A 16,997-nucleotide genomic window follows, 5' to 3' on the forward strand; every position below is an offset into this window, starting at 1 on the left:
AAGGTTCACCCTCAGTATGAATTTATTGTGTCTTAAACTAGCTCAGCTAACAAGATTCTACAATTTGTAATTTCACTTCCACTCTCAACAGAATTGAAATAATTTAAAGATTAAGAGTGATAATCTAAACATCTAATTACAAACTGAATCAGGCAGATTCTCTGGGTAGCTGGTCATCTATTTTCATTTCCTCACTTTTTACACTCCTGTCCTCACAACCTATACACAATTTCTAAAATGCAAAACATTCAGGCTACCTGCAGGCTAAACTACCTCTAGGTAGTCTGATTCTCCTCCTACTGTATTGTATAAGTACATCCACTTTCCCTCATAAAAATAGTTAACTACTGATTCCAAAATAGCATTCGGGCTTCTTATTTCTGCATCAGGACTGATTTCTTATTGTAGTTTAATTGTGATAGTTGGTGTAAATTTTTCTAACTCTCAGAAATGTTAATAATGGTAGGCTTTAAAAAAATACTGTATTATAAAGTCCTAAGTACAAAAACTTCATCTGATGCACTCCTAAAATGATGTTACTATGTGCAAATCACAGTAATATATTGAAATTGCTTTGAATAAACACTTTCTTTTCATTCCTCATAAAGCTATTGATATATCATATTACTTTTTATAGACTCTGTTCTGCGATATCATGTTTTAGATGTAAGTATACCCAGCATGAGAAGAAAAATGCCTTCTGATAAAATGACTTCCATTCTGTCTCCAAATAATTTTTGCTGGTATCCAGTGAACACAGAAATCACAACTCTAATAACTCTTTCTCAGTTTTTCTTGATCTTTCTCCTTTCTTTTTGACTGTTTTGTTCTCCATGGAATCCTCTGACAATAAGCTCTCCTAGCTCTCTTTCTAATTTTTCTCAATTTTCTGTATTCTCATGTTCTTTCTGTCCCCCAAATAGTTGTCCTTCAGGCTTTCTTTGTTAGCACACTCCTCATCTTTTTTTTATATACAGTTACCACTATGTGGACAACTCTCAAATATTTTTCTACAGTCCTGGCTACCTTTTTAATTCTAGTCCTGTATATGCAAAAATTGGCCGGAACCTTCACTTGGCTCTTTAATTGTCATCAAAACTAAAATCATCATAATTCTCTTCTTCTCAAATAACTTAAATTACCTCCTTATTCAGGGACTCCACGCTTCTGACCTCTTTCTACTCAGTCACTGAAACTTAAATTCTAGACATCTAAATAGATTCTGGTACCAATTCCAATGGGTGTGTGTGGGGTCGGGGGGATGTGGTTCCCGCACAGCACCAAGTATTCTCCAGACACTGGCTGGATGTCCTACAATTCAACTCAATTCTGATACTCTCTACCCAGATAGCATCAGATCCCACAGAGTGAGGGTTCAGTCCCTCAAGACTCTACCCCTTCTCTCCCCACTTCAGATGCCAGTCGAAAGCCCAGGTGCTTCTGACTCTATTGATTAGAGGTTCTCATGACCTCCTCCTTGGGTTCTATTAATTTGCTAGAGCAGTCACAGAACTCAGAGAAACATTTTAATTACTAGATTACCAGTTAATTCTAAAAAAGATATAACACAGGAACAGCCAGGTGAAAGAGATGTGTAGGACAGGGTATGGGGAAAGGGCATGGAGCCTCCATACTCTCTGACGGTGCCACTCTCCCTGATCTCCGTGTGTGCACCAACCCAGACGCTCTCTGACCCTCCTTTCAGTTTTTTATGGAGGCTTCATTACATAGGGATAATTGATTATATCACTGGCCATTGGTGCTTGAACTCAGTCTCCAGCCTTCTCCTGTTCCCAGAGGTCCGGAGGGGTGAGGGGTAGGCGGGGTGGGGAGGGGTGTGTGGGACTGAAAATCCCAAGCCTCAAGTTACATGGTTGGTTCTCCTGTCAACCTACCCCCATCCCTAGGTGGGGCCCAAAAGTCACCTCATTAACATAAAAAAAGATACCTTTTCCACTCTCCTCACTTAGGAAATTCCAAGGATTTTAGGAGCCAAAAATGGGGATGAAGACCAAATATATATTTCTTATTATAAATCACATATCACAGCTTCTCATTTTCCCTCATTTTCTATATTATAGAATGAACATTTTTTTAGTGACTAATGTTCCAGGTACCATATAAGATCCTAGAGAATTAAATATTCTTGATTCCAGATGTTCCTGATCTTGAGAGTGTAACTTACTAAAGCAAAATGAAAGATGTTATGGAAGAAGAACAATTAAGAAGATACGGGAAGGGATAAGCAGTCAGTTTAAATATTGTATTTCACTTTGGAGAAAGAGTGGGATTTTGGCAGACAAAGAAAGGATAAATCAGATCTTGTGTTTCCATTATCCGGACGTTCGTTTGTGCTATTCTTTCTGCCCATAATTCTCTTCTCCTTTAGCTCTACTTGTCAAAACCCCACTCAACTCTAGGACCTGTGGTTGATTTTCTTGTTCAATATTTGTTTTTCAATTGATTGCAAAGGTGTGTGTTTAGTGTGTGTGTCAGTTGTAAGCTCTATCTTGTCTTATTAACTCTAATATTTCTTGCTAGTACTAGCATTATATATTCGGCACATAGTAGGTGCCCAAATATATTGCTAAATCAATGATTAACTGTATGAGAAAATGAGCTACGTAAGAAAACAAAAATGCAGTTCACACACTGAATTTCAAATTGTCCAGTCTTCTGCTGTTTTCACGTATGAAATTGGGAACTGATATTGGGATCTTAATTGTGAAGTGCAGTGTAAGTACTCTGGGGCCTTGCAGTCAGAAATAATCAGTCTTTTTACATGTGGAAATATTCACAACAAATGTTATGACCTACTATTCTAGTATCTTTTCAGTTATGAAGAAGCTGAAGTTTAATCACAAATGGAAATTCAATTATAGTGAATAATAGTTATCCAGATCTTCAGTTTCTTTTAATCTTCTGTTTCACTTTTTTCAAACTGTAACTAACACTTGCTCATAGTCTGAATTAAGGAAAAGTTGATGTTTACTGAAAATCAACTGAAATATTGCACGCCTATAGGAATAAAAATAATATTTAATACTTATTGAGTGCTTGCAAAGCCCTAGCCACTTTACATATGTTACTTCACTTAATCTATGCAGCCACCCGCTGAATTATTCATCCAATTTTATGGATGGAACTAAGGATCAGAGTGATAAGGAATCAGTGTTTTCTTTTAGAGGTTAAGATCCATACTAGTTTAGATATTTAAGAGAAGATGATATTATACCTTAATAAAGCTGAGAAAAAAATGAATGCTCTTCCTTTCCATATGATAGTCTATCAGTTGTGCCTTGGATTAGCAGGATAGTAACAAAACCAACGAGTCAAAACTTGAGAGTGAAAGAAGTTAACCAGTGGTTTGGGCTGTATTATGGAAATAATGAACCTGGAATTTTTTTCATTTGTTTCTTCTCTCTGAATTAATTTGTGGTTTTCATTTTACATAAACATATTCACTGAAGAGCTATTCAGACTTGGCAGTAACCCCTGACCTGACACTCCTTAGCACAATGACTCGAAAGATACATTTTTTTAACTTCCTTTTTTCCTCTTCCTTTCGTCTTCTTGGAGTATTATATATCTAAGTGACAGGAGTCTAACAGATATTTAGGAAGATAAACACTCTTCCTCTGTTAGGTACAACAGAAGGGTTCATACATCAATTATGAGCTCCCTTCTTCACCTGTCTGGTGCAGGGGAGGACAATACCCCAGACGGGCTCACTACATTGTGGCTGATTGGTGTCCAGGACATCATTATTGGTGATCTTGTCTTGTCATTGGTTTATAGATGTCACAGAGGATACTGGTCCCAAAGTGGGATTTCTGCAGCAGGGCTAAGAATCATTATATGTTATTATTCACTTGCAAGATGATGAACACTATGTTAAGATTCAGAACAGCTTCTGGAAAGAATTTTGAAAGAAATAAACGTTTTATCATTTTCTATAAAATTTCCACTTAAAAGTAGGTGGATTATTACTATTTTACAAATAATTCTTGATATTTTAAATGTTTTTTAATGTTTAACTCTCAAAAATACTAGTCAACTCTTCTTTTTCTGGAAGAATAGAATCTGGAAAACATGTCTATAACACTCTTATTGAGAAGTCCAGGACAGTGATTGCCCCTGATTTCATATGAAACCACAATGGCTCTCTTTTATTTTTCTCTCCTCAGTGAATTGATCAAACGGAGGCTAAATTGCTTGCTTGGTTATTACATGTGCATAACTTACATAACACAAAGTGTCTGAGTCATTGTGGGCTTCTCAGGGAATTTAATGAACTTGTGCTTTATGGACCTGATGCCGGTTTTGCAGCTTCCCTCACGCTGAGCATGACAGTAGCCTGCCATTGCCAGCACTGTCTCTCTGAATGGCATTGGTTACAGTGTTAGAGAAGAATACTGGGAAATACTGACTTACAAACAGGGGCTAAACTACAGGAGGCTGAGTAATCATACTGTGTGCACTATCTTCTCCCAAACCTCAAATATTACCCTCCAATCATTATTATCTTTACTTAAAGAAAAGTGAAGTAAATTAATACCATTGACATTTGAAGGGTAGCCATGCCACAGAAGCCTTCCCCTGCCTTTGTATTGGCTATGTTGAATGTGGTGATATGTTTTGCAGGCCCGTTTTAGCCATAAGAGACACCTGAAATTCAGAGATTATTTTGCACTTGCTTGACAAAGGAAGTATCCCCCTACCCCGACTCGTGCATCTGTGAGTAACTAACAATCACCTTTCCGTGACAGCTTTTCCTCCTTAAATACCTTCTATATTAAAACCTTGCTTTATACCACCTTTGCATGGCTCTGCATATGAAATACTAAAACATCATCAGTTTTAATGAAATAGTCAACCCACTACTTGAAGAATTTATATTTATGGCCCACAGACTAGCTACCCTCCAACGTGAGCTAGGTGATGCATTTCTAGGAACTTCAAATTAATCCTTGTCATTATAGAAGTAGGTACCCATGAAAATGAATAGAAATAGCTGATCTCATTAAAGGCTGAATTGAAACCAATTCTTATGGCGGCAGTAGCTACAACCTGTGATAATTTCCCTAGCTGCTATATGAGTTAAGTCCTGTAATTACTTTTAAAAAAATTCTAAATAGCATAATTTTAGGTTACATTATATTTTTTATGTGTATATTTGTATGTATGTTGGAGAACAGGGTATAGAGTTGTATTTAAATACGCTTGAATTTTAATTGGCTTGGCTTGGTTTTTATATTCATAGGGCTTTATATATGTCTTTCCACAGACACAACTTTTTTCCTCTAATTCTTTTTGATTCTCATTCTCATTTTGAGAGACTGATCCTTAGATTATGACTCTCGTTATAAATGCATCCTATGCTAGAGGGCTATTTTTATGCTCACAGACTCAAATCATTCTGAGATTTTAATTTCTCTTCTATAGTTTGAAACAAATTTTTAAATTTAAAAAGATGAAGATATTTGACGTTGCCCTAGGGTCCTGATTTAAGGTTTAGACAGAAGGTTAAATATCAGAACTTTAATATGAATCAAGTGCATGCATTTCTGAATAAAGGTCTGGCACCGTCTGCACAGGGCATTGATTTCTCTAGCTAGAGGGCTGGAGAGTCTGTTTACAAAAGAATATACGATTTAGACAGAACAAGTGCCCTTCTATCAAATAGAAGAGAAGAGTCATGTCATTTGTCATTACAAGCACACCATTTCCTTTTTGGTGAGCTAATGCCCTTCCTTAAAAGGAGATTAGCTCTTTAAAGTAAAGAAACTGGAGCTGGCAGGCAGCACCAGGAGTAGATACAGATTCGAAATTCTTTAAAAGCCTGAGTTCAGACCCATTCAGAATCTCTTAAAAACATCACCAGAGAATCCTGGTATATCCACATTCACCCACCAGGATTATTTCAGAATCATGACCATGTAACTTTTCACAGTTCGAATATTCGTGCAGACACAGTTTCTTTAATAATTTACCCTCAAAATTAGATGCAATGGGTAATTATCTTGTTAGAGAATTTAAATTCAGCCTTCCTTTCATAGATGAGTCTCATACTATGAACACAATGATAATAACAGGCCAAGGAACATTTAAATATTTATGCAGATTCTACTTCAATTTATATTTGGAAACTTTACAACCCTGGTAGAAAGAATATCTCTCTTCTCACTGTGTACCATAATCTCTAGGACTGTAAAAGATAATATTTTAGTACAGAAAAGCAGTGGAGAAACCCAGTGACCCTATAGCTTTGAATAAAGACAATTCTATTAAATAAATAATAAATTCTATTCTATTCTATTAAATTAATTTATGTCACATGCAGGGGATTGGCTGAGAGTAACATAAACATGCACCATAAATAAACTGAACATTGTTCCAGATATTATAATGCAGTAAGATATACATAACACTGATACCTATTAAAGATATTTTAATATTTCCTTAATGGCTTCGAAGCCACTTAGAAAACTTGCATCTATTTAGGATCTTCATTAATGGCATTGCAATCTTGGCGAAAAATATTAATTTTTAAGTTATTTGACTATTTAAATTTAGGACAAAAGCCTTATAGAATAATTTGTTTTATATCAACCAAGGTTTCAGACTTTTTTTCAGTGAATTATTCTGAGGCATATTATTTAAATAATAATATTGCTGCCCTTTTTTTTTACAATAATTTTGATAGAAAAACAAAAAAGAGTATAAAGTCTAGGAATGCATATTCTTTTTATTTATTTATTTATTTATTTGGCTACTTTGGGTTTTCATTGTGGCACACAGGATTTTCGTTGAGGCATGTGGGATCTTTCGTTGCAGCATGCAGGCATCTCTCTAGTTGTGGCGTGCGGGTTTTCTCTCTCTGTGGCACTCAGGCTTCAGGGCACACGGACTCTGTAGTTTGCGGCACACGGGCTCTCTCGTTGAGGCGTGTGAGCTCAGTAGTTGTGGCGTGCAGCTTAGTTGCCCCGGCATGTGGGATCTTAGTTCCCTGACCAGGGATTGAACCCATGTGCTCTGCATTGAAAAGCAGATTCTTTACCACTGGACCACCAAGGAAGTCCCGGAAGGCATATTCTTATAGATGGAAAAACAATGAAAGAAGGGGAAGAAATCTGAAAGGATGTGGGGTAATATGAATAAAAAGCACTTGTTATATTTGGTTCAAATTCTGGCCTTAAACTAGCTGAGTGATTTGGAGCATATAACTCTGAGAGTCCTAGTTTCTTTATCTATAAAACATAAAACATAGTTCATATTGCATTTAGTTGTTACACGGGTTAAAGGAGATGATAAAGTGAAAGCTTGGAATATAATCCTCATGATGCTTCTACTCTCACTACCCTTTTAGGTGATAGAAAGTTTGGGCTGCCACAATCACTGTCATCCCAGGCTACTTTACAAGGCCTCGGAAGAGAGATTTCTCCATTCCTCCGTTCTTGGGTTTTCCTTCCAGGCAGATATACCAACCAGTAGGCCAGGCAGAACTTCATGGATTACAACCTTATGATTTATTGTGGATACTGACGTGACTGGAGTCAGTAGGCAAAGCAAATTATGTGCAGCACCTTGGGGCTCAATTGAACTTGCAGATGCAATTTGGCCTTCTTATACTTAACGTAAATTCTTTTCATTATGACTTTTCAGTTTTGCCTTCAACACAAATGCCTACTAACCCTGATTCAAAACCTAGCCCCCGAGATAGATCTAAATAGACCTCATGTGATCAGCCTGTACGTTATACTTAATTTCCAAGCACCATTATAACAGCATTACCACACAGATGGGTACTACTACCAGGTAAATGGTGGTGAATTCTGCGCTGGGCAAGCTTTACTGAAAACAATACCCAATATGCTTCATCTTTTGCATTGTTTATGGTTTTCTTCATTTGCAATTCTAAGGATTCAATAAACTGGTTAAAAAAATTCATTGTGTAGATAATATAGCCATGATTCAAGCATCCAGTCTTAGCCTTGTGTTGGTCAAGAAAAAACAAAGACTGGCCACTAAAAAGAAATGTGCAAATGTGCAAATGAATTAAGTTGATTACATGTTTCAAACTCCACAAGAAGAGGTTCATTGTAATATTACTCTTCTCTTCACCTACAACAAACCCAGTATCAAACTCTAACATCTAAATCTACTAAAAAATGCCTTCCCCAAACTTCTAGTCTCTAGTGTAACTTCTTCCGCAGTCTTTCCCATAATAATGCATCACAATAATGCAAACATCTGCTTCAAATTCCAGAATGCTCCTCATTGTTTGGGGAAAAGGCAGAAACTTAGCAGGCAGAGCCAGAAGTATTTTTAGTGGGAAGGGGATAGGGAAAGGCTGGAACTATTGCTGTTATTTTTATTTTGGTTTTTGAATCTTCAGGTACCAATGGAGAGAGAATACAGTAGAAGAACAAAAGAGCTATGTTAGACGATGACTATTGTCAATGGATTACTGAAGCAACTTAGCAACCTAGGGGATCAAAGAGAGCAAATTGTTTCTTCTTTAATAATGTTTGGTGACTTAAACTCTGAGGGAAATGAATTTTGGAGAATATAAAGAAGACAAGAATTTTTTTTTTTTTTTTTTTTTTGCGGTATGCAGGCCTCTCACCGGCCGTGGCCTCTCCCTTTGCTGAGCACAGGCTCCGGACGCGCTGGCTCAGCGGCCATGGCTCACGGGCCCAGCCGCTCTGCGGCATGTGGGATCCCCCCGGACTGGGGCACGAACCCGCGTCCCCCACATCGGCAGGCGGACTCCCAACCGCTGCGCCACCAGGGAAGCTCGGAAGTGCTTTTTTTAATTGGTAAAATGAGATTAATAATACCTATTACATAGGGTTAGTATAAGGATTGAGTAAAATAACCTTTTAATGCTAATACAATTCTCAGCATGGAGTGAGGGCACTATACATAGCTGCTATTATAAAACATATAAATCAATAGAAATAAAACTTTTAAACAGCCATATCACTGAGGATGTTTTTAAAAGTTATAAAAATGCAATTGTGCCAAAGTTGTCCATAAAACCAATTCATTTATAAAATGATTAAACCATTTTTTATCAGATCAATATATTCATTCCTGTGATTCAATTATGACTTCTTGATCTGTTAATATTTCGTTTGCTTATGTCATCCAACTCCTTTATCTTGACATCCTCTGAAAGCACTTCAAAATGAATCTAGCACTGTGTTTTTCTTGTTTGGCAGTTACCTTTTTCAGTAGCTATAAATTTAGAGATCATTACCTTTGATGGAGAATCTGAAGGAAATTGGGGGACAGTGGAAGGGTAGTAGAAGTGTTCATTGGAAGGAACCTGTTTGGTGTTGAGTATAGAAATAAATGTTGGCTACCCAAAATGAAGGTTCTAAAGAAATGCAAGGAGAAAAATCAGCACTGAGATCCTAAACACTAAATGGAAAATTAAGAAACCAGGAAACCCAACAAAAATAACAAAACACGACTTAATGAATAATTGGTTTAAGCTGGGGATTGTGTCCTTTTAAAATACGAATTTTAAATACATCACGAGTTATTTGTTGAGGAAATCAACTTAATCTTAATTTATAAATTACCATCAGACATCAGTTATTTTTTATTTATTAAGACAGTGAGTACAATTATACTCCAATAAAGATGTTAAAAAAAGACAGTGAGCAATAAAAACTTATTATATTTATAATTTCTATTGATTGTATTGATCAGTGTTGAAAAGAAGAGGAAAAATTAATGTTTCCAAATAGCAGATATGTAGTATTCTCTGCCAAAAGGGTAAACTCCAGGCAATGAGAATACAAAATTCAAATTCATGTCTTCGGGAGGATCCCATATGCCGCGGAGTGGCTGGGCCCGTGATCCATGGCTGCTGGGCCTGCGTGTCCGGAGCCTGTGCTCCGCAACGGAAGAGGCCACAGGAGTGAGAGGCCCGCGTACCGCAAAAAAAAAAATTAAAAAAAATAAAAAAAGCACTTCCAAGAGGTTAAGTAAACTGCCTGATTCTACATACTAATAAATGTCAAAGCTGGCATTCAGAGCCAAGTCTATAGTACTCCAGAGTCCATAGCTATTGCCTTAAAACAATAATACAATAAATTAATTTCCAAACATCAAATAGAAAATATACTAAGAATTATGACTTCTTTTCTTGAAAATTGTTCCCACCTCTTGTGATAGATCTACTGTGAGTTGGTTTAGGATTATGGAATCTCAGAGGACCCTAAGTCTAACTTTGCATTTGACTCAGGAATCTTCTCTACAGTATTGGTGATAGATTTGTTCCTTCTTCTAAATATTTCAAACAGCAGACAACTCCCTTCTTTTAAGGCATTTGTGTATCTATATCAATTAGGGACCATTGTATTTTTATTTTATCTATTTTTAAAATTCTCTATTATTGAGCAGATATTTGCCTTAACAAATTATTAACACCCACCTTTGATTCTAATTCTGTAGTAACCAGAGTAAGTCACAATCTCTTTACAGAAAGTGTGAGGCTCAAGAAGATGTAAGCAAAACTAAAGCTTAGTGTACAGGTAAATTTATGAGAATATTCAATTCTAGAGTGGTCGGGAAAATATTTATTTATTTTCTTGCCTAAAAAATGTATAATCTAGAATGCTCTCTGGGGTGCATTATTAGTTTAATGCAATAGCATTGTAGCAATAGAACCATGTAATAGTATGATAATCCTATAGAAAATGTGAAGAATTGTTCTGAGCCAGATGTAGCCAAGGTTATCCAGTGAGGAAATCATTTTAAATTGGATGCAGAAGTACCAAACTTTGAAAAAAAAATTTCAAAACATTCCATGTGATATTGGAGAATATAAACAGTAGAAGAGGTACTTCTGTCACAGACAGTGTTTGATGGAAATGATTTTTTGGAAGGGCAAATAAATCAAATATATGGCATTATGTTCAATGTAATCAGAATTCTTATACAGAATAGCCAGTAGCTTTTTGACAGTATGTAGAGCTCATGAAACTAAACAATTATGAAGAAGGCAACTGTAATATCCACTTCTTTATAATATTGAAAATCTTCTTAAAAGGAATCCAGGTGTGTTTGAAGGAGAGTGACTAGCCCGTCACAGGATTGTATTCCCTAGTTGGATGAGACTGAGGAATTAGCAGTTTTTCAGGACCATGCATGAAAGATAGCATAGATGTGTAGGGCAGGAAAAAACTAAGTACAAATATAAGTTGTATATTGTTCACCTGAACCAGTTGTTCACATCCATTTTAGTATAAGCGCCTCATCTAATATATAATAGTTCCAATCAAGCACCTGGGCAGACAGACACCGCTGTGGAATATTTCATCACCTTCCTTTGATCTTCTAATCCTTTCAGTGTTCCTCCTTCATTTTGCTTATTCAGAATCTAGGTTGCATCTTCCTCTCCTAATTACTTGTTCCTACATTTACTTGTACTCCCATCACCAGAATCACTCTCACCAAAATCATCAGTACTTTCATCAAGCCAGTGTGGGCGTCTCAGTGACGTACAGGTCAGAATCACAGGATACTTGTCCTGCCCTCACTATTTCCTAAGTATGTGATCTTGGAAAAGTGATGTACATATTTGGGCTTCTATTTACTTATTTATTAAATAGTACTGTGTTTCTATATATTAACTCATTTAATCATCCCAATAATCTGTTGAGGTAGTTTGTACTATTATCCCCATTTTACAGATTAAGTGAAGGACTTGCCCAAGGTTACACGGCTGAAAACTGGCAGAAATAAGAATCACTTCCAGGCAATTTAGGTCTGGAGTCTAGCAATCTTGAGCATTATGCTGCATCACCTCTGTAATATTGCCTAGATGCTGTAACTTGATTCAGCTTTATGTTTAAAGGGAATAACATTTGGTGTGCTCATATCTTTATCATAGGAAACTGTACAATTCAGATTACCAAAGTTTTTAACCTTGTGAGAAGAGTCAACATAAAATAAGAGATAAATACCCAATCTGTTCTTTTATGATGAATGTTTTGTTTGCAATGAGTAAATTCAGATTTTCCTTTTGTTTCATTTCTGTTTTTCATTCAATAGTTGGAGTTGTTCTTGGACCTTCCTCACAGCTCCTTATGAACTTGTTTCCCTACTAAGCACTCCTGCAGCAGTGAACTGGGGAGTACACAGTGTCTTTCAGGAGACTGTCTCACAGTGAAACCCTCCTGTTATATGTCATGGGGTAATGGAATAGGTAGTATTTTAGACTCTCATCCTAACAGAATTTTATCATCTACAGCAGCGGTCCCCAACCTTTTTGGCACCAGAGACTGGTTTGATAGAAGACAGTTTTTCCACAGACGGGGCATGGGGGAGGGGATGGTTCAGGCGGTAATGAGAGCGATGGGGAGTGGCAGATGAATCTTCGCTCGCTAGCCTGCTGCTCACCTCCTGCTGTGTGGCCCAGTTCCTAACAGGCCACAGACTGGTACTGGTCTGCAGCCTGGGGGTTGGGGACCCCTGCTCTATATAGTAATGTTTTTTTAAAAAATTTAATTAATTAATTTATTTTTGGCTGCGTTGGGTCTTCGTTGCGGTGCGTGGGCTTCTGATTGTGGTGACTTCTTGCAGAGCACGGGCTCTAGGCATGCAGGCTTCAGTAGTTGTGGCACGGGGCCTCAGTAGTTGTGGCTTGCCGGCTCTAGAGCACAGGCTCCGTAGTTGTGGCGCACGGGCTTAGTTGTTCCGCAGCACGTGGGATCTTCCCGGATCAGGGATCAAACCCGTGTCCCCTGCATTGGCAGGCAGATTCTTAACCACTACGCCACCAGGGAAGTCCCTATAGTAATTCTTAAAAGATTTGAACTCCAACTGGTTTCTCTGTCCATTGGATTTATCTCTGTTATTGTGTTAACTCTAACCATATTCCTGATTAATCCGATTCCATTTGGCTTCTACAATGAATCTTTTCAATTCTGGATACCTCTGGCATATCCTCAAGAGATGCTTTTAGAAAAACCTTCTAATTTTTGATATCCACAGAGAGGTGGCATTCAGCTGTTATATAATACTCATAGAGGATGCTGTTAATGGGCCTCCAAATATAGCCTTTTTTTGAAGAAACCGGTCTTTCTGTTTTTACAGTAGGTGGTGCCAGCATTGTGAGGAAGAACATGAGTGAAATGCTTAGGTGCTATTCAAGGAGGTGGCTGAAAATAACCCTGGCTTGTCTTAGAATCTTCTGGAAGGTATTCCCAGCCCCTCCCTTTGTTTGCTTTTTTTGTTTCCAGTGTTCTTTCCAGTCATATTGTAGAAAACTACCAAGAGCTTATTTTGTGATTATGGCTGGTTTGGACAAAACAGTGCTATCCAGGCTATAGAGGGGATGGTCACACATCTAAAACAAACACATTATCCAGCACTTATTGTGGTCTCACTTAGCATGCCTTCAGGAATGTGAAGCTTTTTGCATTTTCCCAGTTGAGTCCTCAGACCTATTATTAGCATATTATGATTTACAGCAGAGTGGGTTTTTTTAATAACAGCACTGAGAAAGCAAAACCCGTTTGTTCATCCCAAGAGGTTTGAGAGCACATTTTAAGCACAGTGTGGTCAGAATAAAAACTAATACAAGTACACAGTCTATGATTACTCCTAATCAGAGAAAACACCCAATTAGAGCCAAAAGGCTGAGAAGTACATTGTTTACCATAGTAAATCATTGTCATAAATATCATTATTTAAAACATTTGAACTCTATTTAAGGACATAAACAGTGATGTGGGCTTTACAAGGAACACTAAACAGCTGGCTGTCTTTAAATCTTAGTGGCAAACACATTGGAGGCCGCCAGGGGCTTCTACTGTTCCATTTCAGCTAAAGGCAGGAAGCTGCATTATATCCTCCATCTCATTTTCAGCTCTGTTGCACCAATTATGCTGCATTGAGGCTTATAGGGGCTTACATTGAGTTTTAGATAGATGGAAGAAGCCAGTCTATATTCTTTGTGATAAAAATAGTCATTAATTACTGAGACTTGTAAACCGCTTAGCATCCTTCTTCATGTGGCCCCTCAGGTGCTTCTCCTTATTCTATAGCTAATCAGCAAAAGAGGAGAAAAATCCTCAGAAGAAGATGATCTTTTCTGGCTCAAACAGAAAGCCAAGGTTAAAAATAAATCAAAAATACACTGAAAACCTAAGCCAATATGCACTCACTGGCAAAATACTGACTTTCTTTCTTTTCAATCAAAGTTGATCAGAGAAAAATTTCTTATAACACTGTTCCATGGGGTAACTAATTATAAATATAATATTTTTTCCCTGTCTGATAGAAAACCATGTGTTCTGAGGAGTTGGATGCATGAAAACACATTTACAAATAGCTCAAATAGAATTAGATAATTATCTAATTAAAGGAAAGTAAAATGTCATAGAAATTAATGAAGAAATTCAGTAGAGAGGGAACCCAGCTAGTAAAGGGCCTGCTGAAAGCAAAAATGGATAGTTTCATCTTTAAATGGACAGCTTAAATATGCTGGCAGAATTTCAGGTTAGTCTGTTTCAGAATTGACTGCTATGTCCAGTATTTTCATTTTTAACAAAAGCCTTATGTTTAATTGGCAAAAATGCCCATTATGCTACTTCATTAAGGCAATCAGAATTATGGGTAATGTCAATGTGAGGAACTATAACAACCTTCATTTGGTAGACAAAATTCAGATGAATGGCTTTTGTATGTAAAAGTATCCCACAGGTTATAAATACAGAAAGCATGTCTACTACATGGAGTGTAAGCACGTGTTGAAGGCTTCTTTTTTTAACATACATATTTTATAAGTAAAAACCATGCTTCAAGGAATGCCGTACAACCACATTTCATGCATTTTGATATGACTAATATTCGTGAATGGGAGTACAGTTTTTCAAAGCAATGGGCAAAGAAAATTGAAGTGATGGTATATTGGCTAGGTTGATTTTTATAAAAGCCTTGTAGAGAGCTTCAGAAATGAATAGTGTGTGCAGGGAAAAAAAAAAAAACTTTGAAAGAAATTACAAGTGGGTTTCACTACATTACAAGCTTGAGATTGCTTATTAAATACATAACTTGTTTTTCTGCTGTACCAGTCATTTTACATAAGTGTGTGATTTGGCTTTCATTTATAATGTGTAACTGCAGCATGCTTCAACGGTGCCACGGGGAATACTTGTTATGGATTGAATATTTGGTTAAAATCTTTGGAAAAATTCCAAAAGCATTAACATAACTGTGGCAGCTTTGGGTAAGCACTTCTTTTCAGTTCACTTCTCTCCTTGGCAAATGGGGAGAAAACAACTGCCTTCTAGACACAGGGCAGACAATATATCCCCATTGCTCTTTTTCCCACTCCAAGTTTTTTTGAATTTGTGGTATCTGTATTTGAAATTAATTTACATCTCTACTGCTACTTGGGAAGGAGTTGCTTTAGAATCTGTAAAATCTTGAGCTATATAATGCTCACTCTATGCATGTATAGTAATTTTATTCATAAATAATTATTGTATTTAAAAGCAACAATGAAGTGCTAACTTGGTACACTTTCTAGTACAGTTTCCAATTGCACAGCAATTCTGAGAGGCAGGGAGGGGTAGAGAGGAAGTGTTACAAAAGTAGATGAACAAGAAGAAATTTATCCAAAGCATAGAGAAGTGGGTCCTTCATATGCTGGACCAAGTACAGATTCTGGCACAGATTTTATGATGGACAACTGGAAAAAGTAAACATATATGTATATATATGTATGTATGTGCATGTATATATATGCACACCTGCTATTTTTCTTTCCATTTTAAGGTTTCACCGGAGAAAATTACATATATATGTTTGTGTGTATATATATGGCATTTAGATATAGTTGTTGATTTATTATATGAGAGGAAAGCCACCCCCAAGGGGAGCCAAAAATGGGACTTAAGGCTGAAAGAATGGAGAAGAAATATTTAAACAAGTTCCAGGAGTGTTCATTTTCTAACTGCTTTGCTCTATCTTGTACAATTTGAAAGGCTTTGTATGAGCAATCTGTTAGCGGAGGGAATACAATCTCATTTTTCATAAAAAGGAAAGCACATGGAGGCTGATAGATGATAAAAAATATTCTTTCCTTTTCACACTGTCACCTTTCAGTCTACACAGGGCGTGCCTAGGTTAAATGGGCATTTGGAAACCATCTCTTTCTCTGACATCTCTTCTTTCTCTCCTCATCCTCCTGTTCCTCATCCTCAACGCCTTAGTTTCTTCTACATTTTTTCCAATTGTCTGTGCCCTCTTCGCCAGGATATTAGGATGTGGGTTTCATCTTGACAAGGAGCTGTAACATCAATGTCATGTAGGAAATCCTGGGTAGGTTTGCATGTAGCTGATAGCAATTATGTCCTTATGTCTTTGGAGGAGTAGGCCTAAGCGTTTCAAAATAATCACAGGGCAGCATCAAAAGATCTCCTCACTGTCAAGGTTGAGGAAGTGAAGAAATAAGAACAGAAAACTCTGTTACCTCTAGTGGTCTTCTTTGAGTTTTTAGAACAGATAGCACTGTCTTTGTTTCCTCAGTGAGTGGATTTGTGTTTTTGGAGTTGGGAGTAAGATATCTCTAAGTACCATGTACCAGCGAGCAGTTAGCCACCTGGGGGAGATCTTTCTTGGGCATACTTGGCAGATCATATGTCAGTTATGCATAGAACTAAAACACCAAACTGAAGTAAGTAAAAGAGGAACATTATTGGCTCACATAATTGAATAGATCTGAGCACAATGTGATCTTCGGCTAAAAAATTTCACCATGGACTAAATGTTCTATTTTTCAACTTCTTTCTCTTGGTTTTGGCTTCCTTCTTCAGCTTCAAATGTCAGAAGATGACTGTCAACACTTCCAGAGTAAAACCATTTTATTATCTAAGAGTAATGAGAAAAGGCATATGTTGCATTCTATTTCATCTAAAGGTTAGAAGTAAGTAGTTCAACAGAACAGGTTTGAATTGACAAGAGATGGG

This window comes from Tursiops truncatus, chromosome 4, assembly GCF_011762595.2.
Source record: "Tursiops truncatus isolate mTurTru1 chromosome 4, mTurTru1.mat.Y, whole genome shotgun sequence".
NCBI classification, from domain to species: domain Eukaryota; kingdom Metazoa; phylum Chordata; class Mammalia; order Artiodactyla; family Delphinidae; genus Tursiops; species Tursiops truncatus.